The sequence below is a fragment of the Typopeltis vanoorti genome, chromosome 24 (genome assembly GCF_054136105.1).
Source record: "Typopeltis vanoorti isolate ZY-2024b chromosome 24, IOZ_Tvanoo_1.0, whole genome shotgun sequence".
Taxonomy (NCBI): Eukaryota; Metazoa; Arthropoda; class Arachnida; order Uropygi; family Thelyphonidae; genus Typopeltis; species Typopeltis vanoorti.
In genome coordinates, this window is record NC_143572.1 from 23,523,749 (window position 1) to 23,549,929 (window position 26,181).

The 26,181-nt window shown below is 34.8% G+C and overlaps 1 protein-coding gene across 1 annotated transcript in view; it reads left to right on the top strand.

Moving 5' to 3' along the window:
- AMPKalpha (AMP-activated protein kinase alpha subunit) overlaps positions 1-26,181 on the top strand; it is a 265,316-nt gene that overhangs the window by 235,464 nt on the left and 3,671 nt on the right. The window lies entirely within an intron of this gene.

Genomic DNA, 26,181 nt, shown 5'->3' on the forward strand with positions numbered 1-26,181 from the left:
TATACCAAATTTGCTACTTCGGTTATGTAATTTAGTTAGTCTTGTGTACTAAATAATAAGTATAGGATATTTGGACAATAACGATTAAGGAAAAGAAGGGGGTAGCGATAACATTCAATGCCAAACATGAAGATAAACTTCCTGATTGGAAGGCAGTGTGCAAACTTCAAATTGGGAAAATATAAAATGAAACTTATTTGTTCCTATGGTCTACAGAAGGTTCTTCTATGGAAGAAGTGGAGCAATTTTTTAAGTCATTAGAGCAGGCAGCCACTATGCATATAAGAACGTTTTGGAAAAATTTCAAGAAAAGGGCAAGCTAATAATAATGATAAGTATGCTGGATTTCTGCTCAAAATATGAATTAGTCATTACTAACACTATGTGTTCCAGCTTAAATATGTGCACACAAGTTCACATGGAGAGAAGATGGAAGAAATAACAAAAGCCTCATTGACTGTCATTGTTGATAGTGATATCTTCATGCTATTTGAAAATATATGCATGTACAGAATATTTGAAATTGAAAGTGATCATTATCTGGTGCTAAGTAGGATAAAAATGGATATCACATTGAAAAGAACAGTGTATAAGAAAATTTTTAAAAGAATTATTAAAGTTGAGCAGCTTTTTAAAGGTAAACAGTACTCAATTACACAAACACTATTGAAGAAAGAATGAAACATTGAAAACAAGAACCAAATCTTGGAGTCTCAGTGGAAAACTGAAGAAAACATTGATTGATTCAGCTAGAGAGGTATATGGTCAAGTATACCTCTGCAAGGATAAAAATAACACCATGGTGGAAAGTCCTGAAAAAGAAAAAAGCATACCAAAAGTTATCAAGTTTTAAGCGAATAACACATCACAACCATTGCATCCTCAGCTTCTAAAAAACTAGGATTTCTCTTTCTCTCAAGATGTTACTTCACCCCTGAACAGCTGTTAACCTTATAGAATACTGCTCTCACATATGGGGTGAAGCCCCCAAAAGCTTGACTCAATACAGAGGAGAAAAATTAGACTTATCAATGACCCATCTCTTACCAACTCACCCCCCCCACTTTTGCACAGACGATTGGTTTCTGCAATATGTGTATTCTACAAATATTTCCATGAGAAATGTTCATCTAAAATAGCATCAATAATTCCTCCACTTAGTACTAAGCTCATTGGAACACATGCAGCTGCTGCTCAACATCCCTTCATAGTGCACCTTGAAACCCACAGATCAAGTTTCTTTTCATCCCTGCAACTGCTATACTGTGGAATAGTCTGATCCCTTTTGTGTTCCCCAAGGAATACAATATACAGTCATTTAAATCAAATGTGATCAAGTTCCTCCTTTCCCAACCCACTACCCATACATGGTGCTAATGTATTATAGGTTAATCAACCAACCTCTTGTGTATGGGACTCAACATAATAAGTCAGCAGATGCCGTAAAAGAACACAGAGAAAAATGTAAGAGAGCGAAGCTATGTGTAAAAGTAGCTAAACAAAAGTCATGGGAAGACTTTGGTAAGAATATAGGAAATAAATATCGGGAAGGCAGCAAAATGTTCTGGATGCTATTGAAAAAAGTTAGAAATGGTGGAAAAAGTTCTGTAAAAGGAATCAAAATAAAGGTAACGTGAAAACTGAAGATAAGGATATCCTAGATGTCTGGAGTAATTACATTGAAAGACTGTTAAATGAAACAAACAGGGATAGAACAGTAGTAGAAAATTTTCAAGAGGAATGCAATCAGGAGTACATATCAATACAGTAGAAAAACCCAGCAAAGCCTTGCATGCAGAAAGTCAGCTGGAGTAGATGATATTTTACCAAAAATGCTTCAATATGCAGATATAAAAGTTTTGCAGTGGCTACACTACACGATAATCCAGGTCAAATTCCAAATGATTCGAGTTAGCTCTCGTGTGTCTGATTAATAAAAAAAAAAGGGTGGGGAACAAAGCTGAATGTGAGAATTATAGAGGAAATTTCTCTTCAAACTGTTCCAGGTAAGATTTATGCAAGCATATTTGAAAAAGAGGTTGAGAAAAATTGTGGAAGTGAAACTTGGAGGTTTAGGCCAAATAGAGGTTGTCAAGATCAGATTGCCACTTCACAACAAATAGTTGAGAAATCCTGATAATATGACAAGGATTTGTGCTTAAGTTTTGTAGATCTGGACAAGGTACCCAGAGAAAATTTTTCAAAACACAAACATACAATTAAATGGGGTAAATGGAATATTATACAGAGCAATTCTCGTAGACAGGCTTATACGTTAGTTATGCATTATTAAAACACTTAAGGAATTGAACAATGTAGTTAAGGATATAAATTAAATTAAACTTTAATAAATATTTTCCGATATTTCGGCAACGTCACGTTGCCATCTTCTAAAGGAACTTACAAAAAAAGTTACATGCACGTAGGCACTACAACACAGAAACTGGGAATGAAGAGATGAAGCTATTGTTCTCCTAACAGTCCTGATGGTGCCCTCTAGCGGGCTAAGTAGGTGTTCTTGGCCATTGGGCTGAAGGTCTGCTGATGTAGGCCTCCCAAATTTGGGGCAGTCGCATACACAAGGACTACATCCGTTTTCACAAATACAGTCATTCTGGGCTTGCGGACCATGCTCTGGATACACGCCACAGAATACAGTGGAAGAAAGCTACAGTGATACACCGTAGCAAATACAAATTTGAAAGACTCTTTATGGAATCAGCCTCAGCCCTAAGAAATTCTCCAAACCTCAACAAATTTGGTTGTATGCGACTGCCCCAAATTTGGGAGGCCTACATCAGCAGACCTTCAGCCCAACGGCCAAGAACACCTACTTAGCCCGCTAGAGGACACCATCAGGACTGTTAGGAGAACAATAGCTTCATCTCTTCATTCCCAGTTTCTGTGTTGTAGTGCCTACGTGCACGTAACTTTTTTTGTAAGTTCCTTTAGAAGATGGCAACGTGACGTTGCCGAAATATCGGAAAATATTTATTAAAGTTTAATTTAATTTATATCCTTAACTACGTTGTTCAATTCCTTAAGTGTTTTAATTATACAGAGCAATATAGTCTATATGTTTGAGTTGTAAGCAAACAGTTACAATTTAAAGGAAATACAGGAAAGTGGTTTGATGCAAAATCAGGAGTAAAACAAGGATGCCCATTATCTTCACTGTTATTCATCATCTATATGGATCGCATTATGAAAGGAAGTGGCATTAAACTTGATATTAAATTCAGAGATATCAAATTTAGCTGTTTGCTTTATGCAGATAATGTTGTATTCCTGAGCACATCTACTGCAGATCTCCAGGGTTCTCTAACTAAATTGCATAACAGTTGTAACAAATTTGGCATGAAAATCAGCAAGAATATATAAAGCTTCAGCTGCATTCTCAGTGGAGAACCTTTAGAACAAGTAAAGTATTTCAGCTATTTAGGCATAGTTTTTAGTGAAGATGACAAATTAAATTTGAAAATAGATAACAGAATAAGCAAAGCTGGTATTGTGGGGAGCCAGCTAAATAAATTTATATGGAATAAGAGGGAAATTAGCCAAAACACCAGATTAGCAGTATACAAGACTGTGTTCAAACCAGTTAAGTTATGGATCTGAGAGTTGGTTAAAAAATAAAACACTTGATCAAAGAATAGAGGCCACAGATATAAGAGTCTTGAGAAAGATTAGTGAACTGATGACATCAATGGCAGAATCATATTAAAAATGAAGATATTAGAAAGGAACTTGACATTGGTAGCATTCAAGAATGTGTGAGCAGAGCTGACCTAAGATGGTATAGCCATTTAAAAAAATGGGTGAGAAAAGGTTAGCAAAACAGGTATTTGATACCAAGATGACAGGAAAGAGATATAGAGGAAGACCAAGGTCTGGGTGGATTGATTCAGTCAGAAGTGCATTAGAAGCATGAAATGTTATACAATATTAATGTGCTTGTGAGTAATAGACTGATTTGAAGGGAAATTGTTGTTAGGAGATTAATAATAATATGAACTTAATCATGTAATTTTGTCATAGTAGCCTGAATAGATGTACCATTGAGGGTACATATCAGGAAATTGATGATGATGATGATGAAGATACACTTCCCATAGTTGCTTTAGCTATAAATCCAAAACAAGGACACTTCAAGAAACAAATTTAACACTCTTTTTTTCTCTCTGATCACTTGTCCACACACACATACACAGAGAGAGAATTGTCATGTTATTGTTCTTGAAACCTCTTGTGTAGGATTGGTGTGTGTGTAGATTGACTCAATTTATGAACATGTTCAATAATTTTAGTGACTAAAACCACCGAGATAATTAAGAATAAAAGTTTAATATGGACATAACTAGTTTCATTGGTAAGCCAACTTCATCAGGTGTCAAAGTACAAAGATATATACAAAAAAGACCTACAGAAACATTACACACTTACAACCGAGCTATCAAAAAAAAACTACAGTTAAGTTCAAATTGGAGTCCACTCTTCAGTTCTAGCTATATTTAGAACTGTGGACTCTAATTTGAACTTAACTGTAGTTTTTTTTTTTTTTTTGATAGCTGTGTTGTTGTTAGCGTGTAATGTTTCTGCAGGTCTTTTTTGTATATATCTTTGTACTTTGACACCTGATGAAGTTGGCTTACCAACGAAACTAGTTATGTCCATATTAAACTTTTATTCTTAATTATCTCAGTGGTTTAAGTTATTAAAATTATTGAACATGTTCATAAACCGAGTCAATCTGCATACAAAGAACCATATTCCTTATGACAAGGATACCCAACATCTCATCAAAGATTACCAAAGGACACTCAGGAACATTGGACTTTTCATCAACAGACTGGTTTTCTTAAAAAGATGCAAGTGCTTTCTGTTATACCTTGTTTTCTTGATTTCAAAGAATCCATCAAAACAGCTCGGGAGCATATAATTTACCACAAAGCAAAACTAGATCTTCTATCGGAACGAATTGTAGATATTAAATACAGTCTAGCTTCTTTTTACCAAGAAAAGTTCACTAGAAAACCACTTAGAGGCTTCCTTGGACAATATGTCATGGAACAACACAAAAGAAATCAACACACTTTTGGCTTCAAGAACCCAAAACATAAACAAATTTAAACTTATCAGAAAGTTCGATTCTCTTGGGCATGCACAGGAAAGTTCCTCTTCTACTTATATTTCCTCCTTTTTTAAAAAAGTAGGTGTAAATAAATCTTCACATATCCTCACAATGGCAGAAGAAGGTGTTCTTGCAAAGGGGCTCAATTTTGTCCTCTCTCTTATATCCATTCCTAAAGAGCTTTTTCTCACTAAGATAGAAAAAGTTACTAGAAAACCACTTAGAGGCTTCCTTGGACAATATATCATGGAAACAACACAAAAGAAATCAGCACACTTTTGGCTTCAAGAACCAAAACATAAACAAATTAAACTTATCAGAAAGTTTGATTCTCTCAGACATGCACAGGAAAGTTCCTCCTCTACTTATGTTTCCTCCTTTTTTAAAAAAGTAGGTGTAAATAAATCTTCACATATCCTCACAATGGCAGAAGAAGGTGTTCTTGCAAAGGGGCTCAATTTCGTCCTCGCTCCTACATCATTCCTAAAGAGCTTTTTCTCACTAAGATAGAAAAAGTTGCCTCCTTACTTCCAACCCAAGATGCAAACCTACTACGGATGGAAGCTATTTTCACAATAAATAATGCAAAACCACCTTCTGACAATGTTTCTCCTAGTGAAAGAGTGGCCATTAAAAAACTGAGAAAGAACAAAGACATTATCATCCTACCAGCTGACAAAGGAAATGCCACAGTCATTCTAAATAAAGCAGACTACTGCAACAAAATTCTTGAATTATTAGAGCCAGATACTTATTCTGAACTTAATATGGATCCCACAAGAGAGTTACATAATAGGACCAACAATCTTCTAAAATCAACTTCAGAATTACCAAGGAATATCTGCCTTTCGCTCAGATCCGTTCATCCTCTTATCCCATGGTTGTATAGCCTTCCTAAGATTCACAAAATAAATACTTCCGTAAGACCCATAGTTGAAGGCATCGACTCGCCCACATACAACTTATCTAAATATCTTGCCTCTTCCTTAAAACATCTCACAGGTAAATCCTCTTCTTATATCAAGAATTCAGCTGACTTTGTTTCCAAGATCAAAAAACTAAAACTGAACAAATCAGACATGATGGTAAGCTTCGATGTAGTTTCGTTTTTCACCAATGTACCAACTCAGGAGGTTCTCACTCTTCTCAAGAACAAATTATCAAAGAAACTCTTTGCTTTACTTACCCATTGTGTCGACTCGGGCTACTTCAGATTCGAAGACAAGATCTACAAACAAAACGCTGGTCTAGCCATGGGTAGTCCACTTTCCCCGGTGCTAGCAAACATATTTCTCAAAGACTTGGAAGAAAAAGCATTTTGTTTGGCCACACTGAAACCTAATATCTGGCTCCGTTATATTGATGATGTTTTTCTTATATGGAAACAAGGCCCAGACAACCTCAAAGTTTTCTTAGATCATCTAAATAACTTTCATCACAACATCAAATTCACCTCTGAGCTAGAAGTTAACAATTGTCTTTCTTTTTCAGACTTAAAGCTAACCAGGAGTACTGATGATATTAAAATTTCAATCTTCAGGAAACCAACACATACAACACATACAGATGCATCCTCTCACCACTACTCTCCACAGTAATATGGCATTATATCTACTCTTGCACATCAGACCAGATCCTTATTATCAGACAATGAAGAGTTTCAAAATGAACTTCACTTCCTCAAAAAGACCTTTATCAATAATGGTTTCTCGCCAAAAAGCATCGAGAAACTTCTTTTTCACTGTCGTCAACAAACTAATGAAGATTCTACTACCTCCCAGAGTTTGCATCTTCTTGCCTTATGTTAGTTCCCTCTCCCCGAAACTGGCTAGAATTTTTAAAAAAAGTTTGACATCAAAACGTGCTTCTCTGCTTTACGTAAACTCCAATCTATCCTTAGTCAGCCAAAAGAAAAATCACCATCTTCAGTTCCCAGGAGTATACAGAATTATTTGTAGTTGTGGTAAAACCTTACTACGGACAAACTGAAAAATCAATCTTTCACCGTCTTGAAGAGCACAAAATAGACATCTCTTATAATAAAATCTGAGCCAGTGCCCTCTCCAGCCACGTCTTGTTCTCTGTAAACTCTGATGAAGTCCACCAACACCAAATAAACTGGAATCAAACTTCTAATATTCACAAATGTTACGATGAACTTGAAAGACGTATCCTGGAGTCAAGAAATCACCCTCGATTCTACCCACATGAATAACAACCTTAGCTACAATTTGCCAGATTCGCATAACTCTGCTGTTCAGTGCTGCCTTTCTTGCGAGATCACACGCACTTATATAAATGTAGGTAGAACTGAAGCGTGGTGAATCCAATTTGAACTTAACTGTAGTTTTTTTTTTTTTTTTTTTTTTTTGATAGCTCTGTTTTTGTTAGTGTGTAATGTTTCTGTGGGTCTTTTTTTTTTTGTATATATATCGTTGTACTTTGATACCTGGCGAAGTTGGCTTACCAACGAAACTAGTTGTGTCTGTATTAAACTTATTCTTAATTATCTCAGTGGTTTAAGTCATTAAAATTATTGAATATATATATATATATATATATATATATAAATCTGCCAGAACAAAAAAATAATTTTGATATTTGAACCATAAGGTTTTAATAATAAAAACCATATAGTCATGGGTAGAATTATGTTCAACCCTGCCTTATCCCAGATTTAATGTCAAGCAGCTTCCTGTGCATCCTATTTAATCTCACTGCTGATTAGCAACTTAAGATAAATATCATTTTGCATACAACATACTTATTGGTTGGCCACTACAGCATGTAAACTTAAGCTGTTATGATCTGCTTTTTGACCTGTGTCTGATCTGACTGACATGGATACTTGCATGTTTTGGGAGGGTCGAAGTGGCTTGGGAAAAGTACTGTGTTTGTTTGATGGTTTAGACTTGCATTCTGGTTTGAACTCATTTTAAGGCTTAATGGAATAAATACAGTACATAATTAAGAAACATATTTTATCATAACCTATATTTCATCTGAAATGAGATGATGACAAGCTGAACTTCTCTTTATTTGCCAGACTTTCCTATCCACTGGTTACAATCCAAAAAGATCAACAAATTAATTGTTCCTTCCATTATCTCACATCCCTCTTAACATGTGCCGAATATAGTAATGCTATTATTGTGCCTTATATCTGCAACACAATAGAAAAAATAGCCAGAACTTAAAAAAAAAAGTACAATCCATGCACTGCATTCAAACTTCATCTGCTCTCTCCCAAGGATGATCCTCACCTCCTCACTCTCTTACTCTCTTTCTGTGTTCCACGTGTCTACAAAGTTCTTTGTTCTTGCAGCTTATCATATTATGGTCAAACTGAGAGATCTGCTAACATCTGCCTAAAAGAACATAAACAATAGATCTGTTGCCATTGATCAGTCAAGGCTTGCTAACTATGCTTCACCAAAAAAAAAATAGAAATAGAAAGATTTTTTTTTTAGAATCAGCAGCAGCAGATTTCAAAAATCAACCTAATCTTAATAAATATGGGTGTATTAAACTTCCCAAGATTTGGGAAACTAATTCTTAATCCTCCCACCCAACACAGCTAAGGCTAGCTAACAGCACCCATAGAAGGTGCCCTTCATAGAACTTTAGGCTTTCAGTCTAATCTTTTCCACTTATTTTTTGTGCCAATTTATGTGCATTTTTTTCAATTTTAATATCATGATTAAACATATTGTTTAATTATTTATATGTGCTGTATTTATTCCATTAAACCTTAAATGAGTACTGTGTTTGTTCTTCTTTAGCAGAGCTTCCAGTACTATAATACTGTGGGTAGCAAATGTATGCACAGTGTGCATGCCTGCATGAGTCTTTTCAAAGTTTCTATACACTGTGCATGTATATTCAGTAAAAACGTTGTGTTCGTTTTCTCTTTCTTCTGTTCTTTTTTTGTGAAATAAGATTTCAAAACAAAAGGTCTCCATTAAAATGGTCATTTTAACAGATACCAACTTATCAAATTCATCTGCTAAAAGGCTTGCTGACAGAAATACAATGGTAGTGCAGTGATGAAGCGGAGTGGAGGTTATATTGAAGTCCTGAAAATGTAATTGGTTAAATTGTCAGTTTAACAATAGCAGTAAAGCAAAGAGAATGTTTGAAATGACCCTTATATAATTATTACTATTACTGACTCCATGGAGTCATCTCATTGCAGAAGGCTTACACCAACCATTATCCTCACAGTGTTGTTCACTGAAAAAATCACTTACGACACTATGGCAATTCATTCCACTCATTTATTGCTCAAGCAAAAATGTAGTCCTCACACCCTTGTTAACCATTGTTTTACAGAATTTGTAGGATTGATTCCTTGTTTTCTCCCTTTGTATCACATTGAAAAATTTATTCAGCATCGGTACTATAAAATCCTTTTGGTAACTTATATTTCTATCTTCTCTTCAAGAATTGGGCATTTGCCTGTTGCATCATCACTAGTCTTTCTATCTCGCATCTGGTCTCTCTCTCTTTTCCTTTGGGCTATATTTATCCATCTCTTTTTTTAGCCAATATCTTTCCATCCTAAATAGAGCTCTTTCTGTTTTTCTCTATATTTCTTGATATTTTCATTTATATTGTAAATATCTAGCTCTCTTCTATTATCTTCATTTTTTATATGGTTTAATTTTGTGCATCCTTTAATTGCTCTTAAAAATCTTGTTTCTGCAGAAGTGAGATATATTTCTATCATATACCCAAATCAAAATGGTGTGAGTGAATGGAAATGTTTATTGAGAAAAAAAATATTAAGCACAAAAATATGAACTTATGCTATTTAGAAAAGCAAGTCAAACTGTTTTTTAATTGTGCTTATGAAAGTTCATTGTATGCACCATGTGTTGTTGCAGTGCACATATTGAAACAATACTGCATTTCTTGCAAAATGGATAACATCTTGACATGTGAAACTCGCTATTAACAGAAATGCAGCCCATCTTGTCCCTGTAAAATAGGTACTGAGCCATTGTGTTATTCATTGTAATGGCCTGCAGCAAGTGTAAATGGTATGGGCAGAGTGCGAAAGCTTTTCACAGAATTTGTTGTACAGTTTTCTGTAGTATATTTTCCTCTTGGCTACACTGTGCTCTCAATTTCTGCAGGCTTCATATAAGTAACTGTCCAACATGATCAACTGTTTCATCACTCACACTTAGTTAGCTAGGACATTTCCCTTTATAGGTGCAACCAGGCATCTGAAAATTGCAATACCACTTATATGTGTAATTTCCAGTTGGAGAATTCTTTTCATTTCATACTTACTTCTAAATGATTGCTGAACTTCCAGTAAATTTGTTTTTTGTGTACTGGAGTTTCAAAAGAATATGTAGAATGAAACTCCAGACACAAAAAAGCACAGTCCTGAACACTCCCCATCTTTCTCTGAACTAATAAGAGGTGTGTAGTACATTGTACACTTTAGTGATAACCATCAGAAACTTTTTTTAACCATCAGATAACGATCAAAAATTCTTGCATCTGCCTGCACTACTGAAGGTTCTGTAGTGAAATAGGAACTGAAAGTTCTTTCAGTTCCTATTTCACATGGCTACTAATTTTAGAAATCACTCACATTATTTTTGCCTTTCCATATATAAATATATACAGGGTGTTCGGGATAAATTTGACAGTTTCGTAAGGAAAAAGAAAATCTTCTTTGTATCTATTAAATTTAATGAATTGACAAAAAAACATTACAGGCAGAGTTAATTACAATACTATCAACAAGATTTACTCAAAATAACCACCATTAGCATCGATCACAGCTTCAATTCTGCTTCGGAACCTCGAACAAGCTGATGCTACAGTCTCCCTGGGAAGGGCCGCAAAAACTGTTTTAATTTTATCCATTAACTGGGCTTTTGTATTACTGGAAGTGCGATTGGTGTCTTTTTCAACTGTGCCCCATACAAAATAATCCATGGGGTTAAGGTCTGGGGAGTTTGGAGGCCAAACATTTGGACTGGTGAAGTCGTAGAAATTTTCAGACAACCATTTTTGACTTTTCCCAGAGGTGTGGCAAGGGGCCGAATCCTGCTGCCATACATACGGCCTACCATTGGCTACCCTTGTTATCCAGGGCTTGACTACAGTTAGCAACTCCACGAACAAAGCCCGAATTCCAATGCCAGGGTTCTTCAACACCTGTTCCTGCAGATTTGCGAGGAATTCTGCTGTACGAACGCAATCAGATCGTCTGCTAGGGATCTTTCTTCTTGCTACATCCTCGTAGTCACCATTGCAAGTCTCTAGTTCATGCCTGATTGTTTTTACTGTATTCAGGGAGCATTGGGCAGCAGTCGTAATATCCTTATTTTGATGGCGGGCACGAATCATCATGATACAAGTTATTCTCTTCCATGATTCAGGTGGGTTCCAGCTATCCATCCTTTCTGACATCTTGTATATGAATGAAGAAGGGTCCAAACTTTTAAATGAAGAGAAGTGTGTGTTAATACATGTAACTTACGGAAAAATATAATTAATTATAAATATGTCAAATTTATCCCGAACACCCTGTATATATATATGGAAAGGCAAAACACACACATATACAGTAGACGGTTGGTATAGGGTTTTCTATAGTATATTTAGAGTAAAAATACCAACTCATGCACTTCATTTTTTGTGACATTGAAGTCACAAAAAAATCACGATCCTGGGAGATTTAAAAAAATGTGAGAAATAGAATAAAAGAAATCACAGAAAACAGAGCAAAGAAAATAATGTGAAATCATATAGCGATGGCCGAAATTAATATTTGAATTCTAAAATGTCACAATAGCTTAATAAACCAAATATGTGCAGATTGTACCATTAAATCAAAAATAACCTGAAATCTTCAGTAGTCAGTCAACTTGGTCACCTCCACTTACAAAGAGCAAGGGACAGAAGTGATGAACATTATTTAGCTTCCTAATTGGACAAAGACCTAATATCAACTGGTATAAATTGATTCTCTTAAAACTGTAAATTATTGCAGAATATACAGCATTTCTTTAATTCGAAGTTTAAGTAAAAGTTATGAAATTTGTTTTGTATTCAAAACAATTTTTGACCTAATGTTTACATTTCTGTACTTATAATAGTTTCATTATGAAAATTTCAGATAAGAAACATTAATTTAAGCTAATCTAACCTTTGGAAATTTAAATATTAATTCTAGATTTTTATAATTTTATGCAGTTCTAGTTCTTTCTTATGTTGCCTGTATTACTGCTTGCATTTGTTCTTTTTCATGTTGTCATTTTTGATCTTTATGTATATCTTGCCAGTCCTTTGTGTTCTGTCCTCAATGTACAGTTTCCCACTATTTCCTTTGTTCTATTTCCCATGATTTTTTTTCTTCTGTTTTATTTCCTACAATTTTCTTTTATTATATTATCTGCATTTTTCTTTGTCTCCTAGCAAATGTCCATGGACTACAGTTCCTTTTAGTGAACTGCAAAGATATTTAAATGAGATATTTAAATATCTTTACATAATTTTTTGTACAAAAGATATTATTGTTAGTTTAGTTAAATAAAACATAAAATACCATTTCGCTGCTTAAGGTTCAAAGCTGGATAACTGGGAGGAGACCTCCACATAACCTATTAAGGATACAAAGAACCAACTAGGACTTCTGACCTAATGTCCAATCCTCGCCTTCTCATGATGCATCCTGTTAAATATCTACCTGGATACTGAACAAATGAGGATGGGCTGCAAGCTTGGGATTTAGTCAATCAAATTGTAGTCTAATTGGCTTAAACCATAATGCAAAATGATGGTACAGAATGACAGAATTTTATGTCAGCTGAGGCATCGCCAGTTAAACAAGACCCCTGTTGTTTTCATCACAGAACCAGGATGAACAACGAAAAGTCAGCTACTGGAACAAATCCCAGCCCAACATCAGCAGAGTTGAAGATTGCCACTTTCAACATCAGAAGCATTATGCCAATGAGAAGCACCATATTGGCATAATAGGTGTTACTGAAACAAAGAAGACAAAAAACGTGTGAGATCTTTCTTAGCAAGAAGTACAAGAGGTTATATTCAGACATTAACAATCAGGGAAAAGAAAGAGTAACTATTTTAACTATTTTAGCCAATGCTAAATATGAGGTTAATCTTCTTGGAGGCAGGATATATCAGAATGGGAAACTGAGCAAGGAGACTTATTTGTGCCTACGGGCCAAAGAAGATTCTACTGAGGAAGTGGAGGAATTTTTTGAGGCATTAGAGAAGGTAGCTGACACAATGAAAAAAGGAAAAGTTAGTTCTTGTTGGAGATCTAAATAGCAGAGTAGGAAATGATTACCAGACATTTAGAAAAGTTGGAGAAGGAAAAAAAAATGCTAATAAGTGGTAAGTACATGCTGGATTTCTGTTCAGTACATGAACTAGTTATTATTAACACCATGTTTCAACCCAAAATTGTGCACAAATTCACATGGATAGAAGATACAAGAAATAAGAAAATCTCATTGACTATCATCATCATCATCAAATTCCTGCCATGTACCCTCAAGGGGTGTACAGGATTGATAGTACTACATGAAAAATTTACATCATTACTAACTTCCTATCTACAATTTTCCTCCAAATCAGTCTGTTACTGGTCAAGACTCCAACATTACCAGATCTTATATTTCTATCATCAAAGGCACTTTGTACCGTATCAATCCACCTATATCTTGGTCTTCCTCTGGATCGTTTTCCTGCCAACTTGGCAGAGAACACGTTTTGCTAATCATTCCTTGCCCATTCTGTTTAGGTGACCATACCACATGAGATTACCTCTGCAAATGCATTCCTGGATGCTGACAATGTCAAGTTCTTTCCTAATATCCTCATTTTTAATATGATATTACCATTGATGCCATCTGTTCATGCCTCTAATCTTTCTCAGGACTCTCATATCTGCGATCTCTAGTCTTTGGTCAAGCGTTTTACTTGTAACCCACCTCTCAGATCCATAAGTTAAAACTGGTTTGAACACTGTCTTGTATACAGCTAATTTAGTGTTCCAACTAATTTCTCTCTTATTCCATATGAATTAATTCAGTTGACTTCCTACCATACCAGGTTTGTTGATTCTGATGTCTATTTCCGTATTTAATTTACCATCTTCACTAATAATCGTGCCTAAGTAGCTGAAATGTTTTACTTGTTCCACAGGTTCTCCATTCACAACACAGTTGACATTTTCAATGATTCAGCCTATTTTTGTTGCCTTTGTCTTTTTATTGCTGACCTTCATACCATATCTATTACAACAGTTATTCAATTTAGTCAGAGAACCTTGCAGACTTGTCGCGGATTTATTTAGAAGTATAACATCGTCCGCATAAAGCAAAGAGCTGACATTAACATCTCCAATTTTGATATCATGTTTAATACCACTTTCCTTCATAATGTGATCCAAATAGATAATGAATAACAGAGGGGATAATGTACATCCTTGTCTCACACCAGATTTAACATTTAACCATCTTCATGTAACTTCCTTCAATTCTAACTGAGGACTTACAGTTCAAATAAAGACTAATTATTGCTTGATATAATGCCCCATTGACACCATATAACTGTAATGTATTGAATAGCTTCTCTCTTGGCACCTTGTCATATGCCTTTTCCAGATCAACAAAACTTAAATATAGATCTTTGTTATGTTCCCATGCTTTCTCAACTATTTGTCGTAAAGTGAAGATCTGATCCTGAACAGCCTCAATTTGGCCTGAATCCAGCTCGTTCTTCACCAAACTTTTCTTCCACAATTCTTCTCAACCGTTTCTCAAGTATACTTGCATAGATCTTGCCAGGTACACTCAGTAGGGAAATACTTCTGTAATTCTCACATTCAGTTTTATTTCCCATTTTATATATGGTTACTATGAGAGCTCTACTCCAATCATCGGGAATTTGTCCCTCTGTCCAGGCATGTAGGCAAGAATACATATCCATACTTGAAGTAGAAAAAGCCATCAAAGGCTTGAAATGTGGAAAGGCAGCAGGAGTAGATGATATTCGACCAGAAATGCTGAACTATGCAGTGCAGCCACTGTAAGACTCTTATACCACCATACTTCAGCATTTCTGGTCGAATATCATCTACTCCTGCTGCCTTTCCACATTTCAAGCCTTTGATGGCTTTTTCTACTTAAAGTATGGATATGTATTCCTGCCTACATGCCTGATCAGTGTTTTTTACCACTATGTTGTCATCACTGCTTGTTTCATTTAGCAGTTTTTCAAAGTAATTACTCCATACTTCAAGGATATCTTTTTCTTCAGTTTTCATGTCACCTTTATCATCTCTAACTCCTTTTACAGCACTCTTTCCTTCATTTCTAAGCTTCTTCAACAACCTCCAGAATATTTTGCCACCTTGCCAAAGTCATATACAGATCATTTAAAATTGGAAGTGATCACCATTTAGTGTTGAGCAGGATAAAATTGAATTTCATGTTGAAAAGAAGAGTGTGTGAGAAAGTTTTAAAACAAATCAAAGTTGAGCTGCTTTCAGGGGTGAACTGTAGATTCAAATACACAAACATGATTAAAAAAAAAAAAAAAGATTGAAAACATCTTGGAGATTCATTGGCAAACCCTGAAGAAAAAATTGGTTGATTGATTCAGCGAGAGGTATGTAATGAGACTAACTTCTTGCAAGGTAGTTAGCTTGTGCTCCTAGACAATACAGAGAAAAATGCAAGAAAGCACTATATAAAGCTAGCTAAACAGAAGTCATGGGGAGACTTTGGTAAGAACATAGAAAATAAATATCACAAAAGTAGCAAAATATTTTGGAGGCTATTGAAAAAATTTAGAAATGGACAAAAGTGTACTGTAGAAGGAATTAGAGATGATACAGGTGGCATGCAAACTGAAAATAAAGATATTCTATATGTCTGAAATAATTACTTTGAAAGATTACTAAATGAAACAAGCAGTGACAGAATAGTGGTGGAAAACATTCACCAGGAATGCAGTCAGGAGAGTACATATCCATCAAAAAATCATAATCCGTCCTGGAATATTGAAAGGCAGCTGGAATAGGTGATATTCTACCAGAAATGCTCAAGTACAAAGGTATAAAAGTTTTTTAGTGGCAGCACTGCATAATTCAGAGGGTCGAGATTGGAGTAGAGCTCTCATAGTATCCGTCTATAAAAAAGAGAAATAAAACAATGTGAGAATTACAGAAGTATTTTCCTACTGAGCGTTCCTGGTAAGATTTATGGAAATATATTTGAGAAATGGCCTAGAAAAAGTGTGCAAGGGAAGCTTGGAGAAGATCATGCTAGATTCAGGCCAAATAGAGGTTGTTGGGATCACATTTTGACTTTATGACAAATAGTTGAGAAATCAACAAATATAACAAGGATCTGTATTTAAGTTTTGTAGATGTGGAAAAGACAAATTCCATTTGCGTTCAGTAGTGCATACATTTTACAGACATTGCACTACACAAAACAAAATCCCTTTGGCTAAATTCTTTAAACAATGCCGCCTTGGCCACCATTATTCTGCTTTGCACCGGTGCCATGTACTATGCTACATAACTTATCATGCAAAAGACTAAATTAACAATATTTAAAACAAAACTTTTAACTTAAAACTAATTAACTCCATAATAGTCTAATTCTAACACAGTTTTTTAACTGATAACGTTATTTTTTTTTAAATTAAACACTTAGCTTTCGGAACTTCCAAACACAGTCGTACCACAGTACGCCACCTATTGTCCCTATATAATAAGATTAGTCTTCAAAAGGATGGTAAATTAGGGGGGAAAAAAGGCTTCACATCCTTATAGGATATTAGAACAATTATCTCCTATGAATTTTAAAATACAAGATATAAAGAGTCCAACTAAAATATTAATTGTGCATTCTGATAGGTTAAGATCATACCTGTTAAGGAATGACAGTTTAAATATGCTTAGGAGATAATTTAAATAAAATATTAAAGGATGAAGGTTTTCCTTACCTAAATAATAAGAAAGTAAAGTTTGATAATAATAAAACAAGATATCAATCAAATTGTTCAGAAAGTTTAAGGCAAGAAAGCCATAATAATTGCAAAAGATCATCTAGTTAAGTATATAAGTCTAAACCTAAGTTCTCTAAGGAGAAAATAGATAATAAAAATAAGCAACATGATTCAATTCATGAAAATAATTGTACTTCAGAAGAGTTAACATCAGAGTATCATAAATGTGTTTATGAAGATTCAAAAAACATTAAAGAAACTACATCTTCTAATTTAGATACAGTAAAACCTCGATATAACGGACTAATTCGAGCGAGGGGTGTCCGTTAAATCCGAAAGTCCATCATACAATAAAGTAGATTTTCCGAATGCATCGGCTGGCACTCGTTAAAACTGCCACAGAAAGTCATGCCATGCAACAAAAGAACCAATTACAGCACAATTGGTGTGATCACTTGCTAATCATTCGGCAAACATATTTTATGAGTGGTGACTCATTTATGTAGGCTAAATTATGATGGCCTATTTGCCAAAATTTGTTAAAAATAACAGGAAATTAATAACAAAAAATAACCTGTTAATTTAATTATAAGCAAATCTTGGTTAAAAGCATTTTAAAATAACAGGGTGTTAATTTTCACGTGACATATGGACTGAAAATTTTGTCTGTTAAATCGAGGGTTTTGCTATACTGTTAATGAAAGTAACCAAGCTTCTGAAACTCTTAGTCAAGACTTTGTACTAACAAATGATAAATGCACAGAGCTGAATAAACTGTTAGAAGGTTATAAGAGAGAGATGAATAGTTTTGCACATATTCGTAATAGAGATTTGGATTTATCAGACACTTCTCATTAAATAATACAATATTATTTAATGACTCATATAAATCATCATCATCATACGTATCAAGGATTTAGGCCTAGCATGGCCTGTTCTGACTTAGAAGTCATCGTTTAAGAGGACGTCCTGGTTTTCTTTTTCCTAATGGCTTGTACTTTAAGGCTTGTTGTGGTAATCTTTCTGTTTTCATTCTTTGAACGTGTTCCATCCATTTATGTTTATATTTTTTAATTTTTTCTATTACTGGTTCTTGGTTTAATTCTTTTACAATATCTTCGTTTCTTTTGTGATCAAATAGGGTATACTTTGCAGTTTTTCTCATAAACTTCATTTTTGCTGCTGTTAATCTTTGTTTGTATTTTTGTTTTATTGTTATTTTATTTTATTCATATTTTGTTTTTTAATTATTTTATTTTACTCATATAAATATAACTCACAAATTACAATTGATAAATCTACTGAAAATAGGCAAAGATGATATAATAATTGGAGGCCTAGAAATTGCATCCGCAAGAGGTGTGATTTTGTCAAAATTAAAAGGAGACATGTAAAATAAAAAAAATTATTTAATTATTTTTTTAAAGAAATACTAAGCCATTGTAAAAATCTCACATAAACGCTTCGCTTATTATGTTCCTTTTTACAATTTTTAACATATGTTTGGTAAGAATTTTATTTAATGAGAAATAAGTTTTTTTATCATCGTCATCATCATCAAATTCTTGCCATGTACCCTCAAGGGGTGTACAGGATATGATAGTACTACATGAAAAAAATTACATCATTATTAATTTCCTATCTACAATTTTCCTCCAAATCAGTCTGTTACTTGTCAAGACTCCAACATTATCAGATCTTATATTTCTGTCGTCTAAAGCACTTTGTACCGTATCAATCCACCTATATCTTGGTCTTCCTCTGGGTCGTTTTGCTGCCAACCTGGCAGAGAACACTTGTTTTGCTAATCTTTCTTCGCCCATTCTATTTAAGTGACCATACCACCTGAGATTAGCTCTGCTAATGCATTCCTGGATGCTGACAATGTCAAGTTCTTTCCTAATATCCTCGTTTTTAATATGATACTGCCATTGATGCCATCTGTTCATGCCTATAATCTTTCTCAGGACTCTCATATCTGTGGTCTCTAGTCTTTGGTCAAGTGTTTTACTTCTGACCCAGCTCTCAGATCCATAAGTTAAAACTGGTTTGAACCCTGTCTTGTATACAGCTAATTTAGTGTTCCGACTAATTTCTCTCTTATTCCATATGAATTTATTCAATTGACTTCCCACCATACCAGCTTTGCTGATTCTGTTGTCTATTTCTATATTTAATTTACCATCTTCAGTAAAAATCGTGCCTAAATAGCTGAAATGTTTTACTTGTTCCACAGGTTCTCCATTCACAACACAGTTGACATTTTCAATGATTCTGCCTATTTTCATTGTCTTTGTCTTTTTATTGCTGACCTTCATACCATATCTATTACAACAGTTATCCAATTTAGTCAGAGAATCTTGCAGACTTGTAGCGGATTTATTTAGAAGTATAACATCATCCGCATAAAGCAAAGAGCTGACATTAACATCTCCAATTTTGATATCATGTTTAATACCACTTTCCTTCATAATGTGATCCATATAGATAATGAATAACAGAGTGGATAATGTACATCCTTCTCTCACACCAGGTTTAACATTAAACCATCTTCCTGTACTTCCTTCAATTCTATCTGCTGACTTACAACTCAAATAAAGACTAAGTATTGCTTGATGTAATGCCCCATTGACACCATATAACTGCAGCCTATTGAATAGCTTCTCTCTTGGCACCTTGTCATATGCCTTTTCCAGATCGACAAAACTTAAATACAGATCTTTGTTGTATTCCCATGCTTTCTCGACTATTTGTCGTAAAGTGAAGATCTGATCCTGACAGTCTCTATTTGGCCTGAATCCAGCTTGTTCTTCACCAAGATTTTCTTCCACAATTCTTCTCAGCCATTTCTCAAGTATACTTGCATAGATCTTGCCAGGAACACTCAGTAGGGAAATACCTCTGTAATTCTCACATGCAGTTTTATTTCCCTTTTTATATATGGGTGCTATGAGAGCTCTTCTCCAATCATCGGGAATTCGTCCCTCTGTCCAGGCTTTCTGAACTATGCAGTGCAGCCACTGTAAGACTCTTATACCACCATACTTCAGCATTTCTGGCCAAATATCATCTACTCCTGCTGCCTTTCCACATTTCAAGCCTTTGATGGCTTTTTCTACTTCAAGTATGGATATGTATTCCTGACTGCATGCCTGGTCAGTGTTTTTTACCACTGTGCTGTCATCACTGCTTGTTTCATTTAGCAGTTTTTCAAAGTAATTACTCCATACTTCAAGGATAGCTTTTTCTCCCGTTTTCATGTCACCTTTATCATCTCTAATTCCTTTTATAGCACTCTTTTCTCCATTCTTAAGCTTCTTCAACAACCTTCAGAATATTTTGCCACCTTCTTGATATTTATTTTCTATATTCTTGCCAAAGTCCTCCCATGACTTTTGTTTAGCTAGTATTGCACAGTGTTTAGCATTCTTGCATTTGTCTCTATATTCTCTAAGAGTACAAGCTGACTTATTTGACAGGAACTTTTGATATGCTTTCTTCTTTTCCTTCACTGCCTCTTTAACTTCCTGTGTCCACCAGGGAGTTCTGATTTTTTTATCTTTGCACACAACCTCACCACATGCCTCTCTGGCAGAATCAATCAATGTTTCCTTCAGAGTTGGCCACTGAATCTCCAAGGTTTGATTCCTGTTCTCAAACTCTTTCATTTTCTTTTCAATAATATTTCTGTATTTTATTCGACAGTTTACATCTGAGAGCTGCTCAACTTTTATTCGCTTTAAAACTTTCTTACATGTTATTCTATTCAATATGAAATTCAATTTTATCCTTCTCAAGACTGAATAGTGATCACTTCCAATTTCAAATCCTCTGTACACTCTGGTGTCCTGCACCAGGGAGAAAACATCACTATCAACAATAACATAGTCAATGAGACTTTTCTTATTCCTAGCCTCTTCTCTCCATGTGAATTTGTGCACATTTTTATGTTGGAACATGGTGTTAGTAATAACCAGTCCATGTCCTGAGCAGAAATCCAACAGATATTTGCCATTATTATTAGCTTTGCTCTTTTCTCCAAATTTTCCCAAAATAATTTTGTATGTTTCACAATCATTTCCTACTCTGCTATTTAGATCCCCAACAAGGACCAACTTTTCATTTTTCATTGTATCAGTTGCTTTTTCTAAAGTCTCAAAAAATTCCTCCACTTCTACCTTAGTAGAACCTTCTGTGGGACCATAGGCACAAATAAGTCTCATTGTCCAGTTCCGCATTCTCATATTTGCCCACATTACTCTACTTGAATGACTGCCTGACATTCAAGAAGATTAGCCTCGTATTTTGTGTTGAATACTGTGGCTATGTTTTTTTATATGATAACATAATCTAAAGGTATATATGTGTGATTTGTCATTTAGTATTGCAATTATATGTGTAGTATTATTGAAGCTGCCATGTTGTTAAGCAGTAGTGATATAAAATAATTTAATTGTAGTTATAAATAAAATTATCTTACTATATATATTATTTGTCGATTTGGAAAAGGCATATGACAAGGTGCCAAGAGAGAAGCTATTCAAACTACAGTTATATGGTGTGAATGGGGCATTATATCAAGCAATACTTAGTCTTTATTTGAGTTGTAAGTCAGCAGTTAGAATTGAAGGAAGTACAGGAAGATGGTTTAATGTTAAATCTGGTGTGAGACAAGGATGTACATTATCCCCTCTGTTATTCATTATCTATATGGATCACATTATGAAGGAAAGTGGTATTAAACATGATATCAAAATTGGAGATGTTAATGTCAGCTCTTTGCTTTATGCGGATGATGTTATACTTCTAAATAAATCCACTACAAGTCTGCAAGATTCTCTGACTAAATTGAATAGCTGCTGTAATAGATATGGTATGAAGGTCAACAATAAAAAGACAAAGACAATGAAAATAGGCAGAATCATTGAAAATGTCAACTGTTGTGAATGGAGAACCTGTGGAACAAGTAAAACATTTCAGCTATTTAGGCACGATTTTTACTGAAGATGGTAAACTAAATATAGAAATAGACAACAGAATCAGCAAAGCTGGTATCGTGGGAAGTCAATTGAATAAATTCATATGGAATAAGAGAGAAATTAATCGGAACACTAAATTAGCTGTATACAAGACAGTGTTCAAACCAGTTTTAACTTATGGATCTGAGAGCTGGGTCAGAAGTGAAACACTTGACCAAAGACTAGATACCACAGATATGAGAGTCCTGAGAAAGTTTATAGGTGTGAACAGATGGCATCAATGGCAATATCATATTAAAAACGAGGATATTAGGAAAGAACTTGACATTGTCAGCATCCAGGAATGCGTTAGCAGAGCTAATCTCAGGTGGTATGGTCACTTAAACAGAATGGGCACGGAAAGATTAGCAAAACAAGTGTTCTCTGCCAGGTTGGCAGCAAAACGATCCAGAGGAAGACCAAGATATAGGTGGATTGATACGGTACAAAGTGCTTTAGACGATAGAAATATAAGATCTGATAATGTTGGAGTCTTGACAGGTAACAGACTGATTTGGTGGAAAGTTGAAGATAGGAAATTAATAATGATGTAATTTTTTTCATGTAGTACTATCATATCCTGTACACCCTTTGAGGGTAAATGCAGGAATTTGATGATGATGATACTATATATTATAATTCTTAGGGAATAATACAGCAATGTTGAATGTATATTATAAATTATGTTATTTACCATAGTGTTTCTATGTCAAATACTCGTAGCTTGCGAGCATTGTAGTAACGGCAGCCATTTTGTGACCTTGAGTTTCACTTTGAATCTTGGTAATGGACCATGCGCATTAGTTGTTTTTTAGAACAGCTGTCATTTGGTAACAGGAATGCAAGGAAGTAAAGAGTAGGTAAGCAAGGGAGCAAACCCGAAGAGTTTTGATAAACTACTGAGTTTATTAAACCTCTAAAATCTCTGAAAAGTTTTTATATTCATTTTGAATTACTTTCCAAGGATACAAAACTGTGAAGCTAATAATTGAAGTACAGTGTGATATATATGAAGCCTTTGTACATGAAAATATTTTGTGCTCAATTAAAGGCAAGTGATATATATTCCAAAGAGCAATTTGGAATCTATGATGAAAGTTCTAGTATTGGAAATGCATTTGGAACTGCTCAATTAACATATTCCTGTTGTTCATGAAATTGTTCGTCATGCCTACTTTAGAAAAGTGAAAGATAAGTGTATTAAAGAAAACTTCTATATGTCCAAGTGAGACTACAGAACATTTAACTGAATACTAATTTCAGTTTTGCATTTTGTAAAATTATTTTGTTTTGTCTCTCAGTATTGAACAGAATGTGAGAGAAAATTATCGAGCTCATTTCTGTAAAGTCTGGAATTGATTTGCTGCACTGTTGTTTAAGCTCCAAATAAGAAATAACTGTTTTCATATGTAAGAGTTAGTAAACTTTTATTAATAATTGTTTCAATGATGTTTTTGGTGGAAATATTTGTATCAGATGAATGAAAACAGTAAGTTTTGCGAAAACACTTAGATTTACTTTGTTGCCCCATCCACATGCAAATCATTCTTAAATACAAGGTGGGTGGAAAACAAAAATTGAGATGATACACAAAAATGTGTTACCTTGTTTCCTCCAAAATAAGACTGGATTTTATATTAATTTTTGCTCCAAAAGACGCATTAGGGCTTATTTTCAGGGGATGTCTTATTTTTTCATGTATTTATTCATCTACATTTATTCAAACACAGACATGTCATCTTCTTCTGGAGCATCGTCATAACTCTCCAAACCCCGAATTCCCGAGACAGGAGTGGCAACAAAAATGATGACAGTTAAGAATGATGGTCCACACAAAAGCGACAAAAAATTGCAGGCACCAAAATTCAAAAAGCATTTATTTCATGCGAGTGCATTAAGTACGTCCGTTACAACACACGACTTATTGAATTATGAAGATTCATATTAGACAAAACCATGTCCGTTCGTTTTTGTGCCTATGGTCCCACAGAAGGTTCTACTAAGGTAGAAGTGGAGGAATTTTTTGAGGCTTTAGAAAAAGCAACTGACACAATGAAAAAGGAAAAGTTGGTCCTTGTTGGGGATCTAAATAGCAGAGTAGGAAATGATTGTGAGACATACAAAAATATTTTGGGAAAATTTGGAGAAAAGAGCAAAGCTAATAATAATGGCAGGTATCTGTTGGATTTCTGCTCAGGACATGGACTGGTTATTACTAACACCATGTTCCAACATAAAAATGTGCACAAATTCACATGGAGAGAAGAGGCTAGGAATAAGAAAAGTCTCATTGACTATGTTATTGTTGATAGTGATGTTTTCTCTCTGGTGCAGGACACCAGAGTGTACAGAGGATTTGAAATTGGAAGTGATCACTATTTAGTCTTGAGCAGGATAAAATTGAATTTCATATTGAAAAGAATAACATGTAAGAAAGTTTTAAAGCGAATAAAAGTTGAGCAGCTCTCAGATGTAAACTGTAGACTAAAATACAGAAATATTATTGAAAAGAAAATGAAAGTGTTTCAGAACAGGAATCAAACCTTGGAGATTCAGTGGCAAACTCTGAAGGAAACATTGATTGATTCTGCCAGAGAGGCATGTGGTGAGGTTGTGTGCAAGGATAAAAAAATCAGAACTCCCTGGTGGACACAGGAAGTTAAAGAGGCAGTGAAGGAAAAGAAGAAAGTATATCAAAAGTTCCTGGCAAATAAGTCAGCTTTTACTCTTACAGAATACAGAGACAAATGTAAGAAAGCTAAACAGTGTGTAAAACTAGCTAAACAAAAGTCATGGGAGGACTTTGGCAAGAATATAGAAAATAAATATCAAGAAGGTGGCAAAATATTCTGGAGGTTGTTGAAGAAGCTTAGGAATGGAGGAAAGAGTGCTGTAAAAGGAATTAGAGATGATAAAGGTGAAATGAAAACAGGAGAAAAAGATATTCTTGAAGTATGGAGTAATTACTTTGAAAAACTGCTAAATGAAACAAGCAGTGATGACAGCACAGTGATAAAAAACACTGACCAGGCATGCAGTCAGGAATACATATCCATACTTGAAGTAGAAAAAGCCATCAAAGGCTTGAAAGGTGGAAAGGCAGCAGGAGTAGACGATATTCGACCAGAAATGCTGAAGTATGGTGGTATAAGAGTCTTACAGTGGCTGCACTGCATAGTTCAGAAAGCCTGGACAGAGGGACGAATTCCCGATGATTGGAGTAGAGCTCTCATAGTACCCATATATAAAAAGGGAAATAAAACTGAATGTGAGAATTACAGAGGTATTTCCCTACTGAGTGTTCCTGCCAAGATCTATGCAAGTATACTTGAGAAACGGTTGAGAAGAATTGTGGAAGAAAAGCTTGGTGAAGAACAAGCTGGATTCAGGCCAAATAGAGGCTGTCAGGATCAGATCTTCACTTTACGACAAATAGTCGAGAAAGCATGGGAATATAACAAAGATCTGTATTTAAGTTTTGTCGATTTGGAAAAGGCATATGACAAGGTGCCAAGAGAGAAGCTATTCAATACGCTGCAGTTATATGGTGTCAATGGGGCATTATATCAAGCAATACTTAGTCTTTATTTGAGTTGTGAGTCAGCAGTTAGAATTGAAGGAAGTACAGGAAGATGGTTTAATGTTAAATCTGGTGTGAGACAAGGATGTACATTATCCCCTCTGTTATTCATTATCTATATGGATCACATTATGAAGGAATGTGGTATTAAACCTGATAACAAAATTGGAGATGTTAATGTCAGCTCTTTGCTTTATGTGGATGATGTTATACTTCTAAATAAATCCGCTACAAGTCTGCAAGATTCTCTGACTAAATTGAATAGCTGTTGTAATAGATATGGTATGAAGGTCAGTAATAAAAAGACAAAGACAATGAAAATAGGCAGAATCATTGAAAATGTCAACTGTGTTGTGAATGGAGAACCTCTGGAACAAGTAAAACATTTCAGCTACTTAGGCACAATTTTTACTGAAGATGGTAAACTAAATATA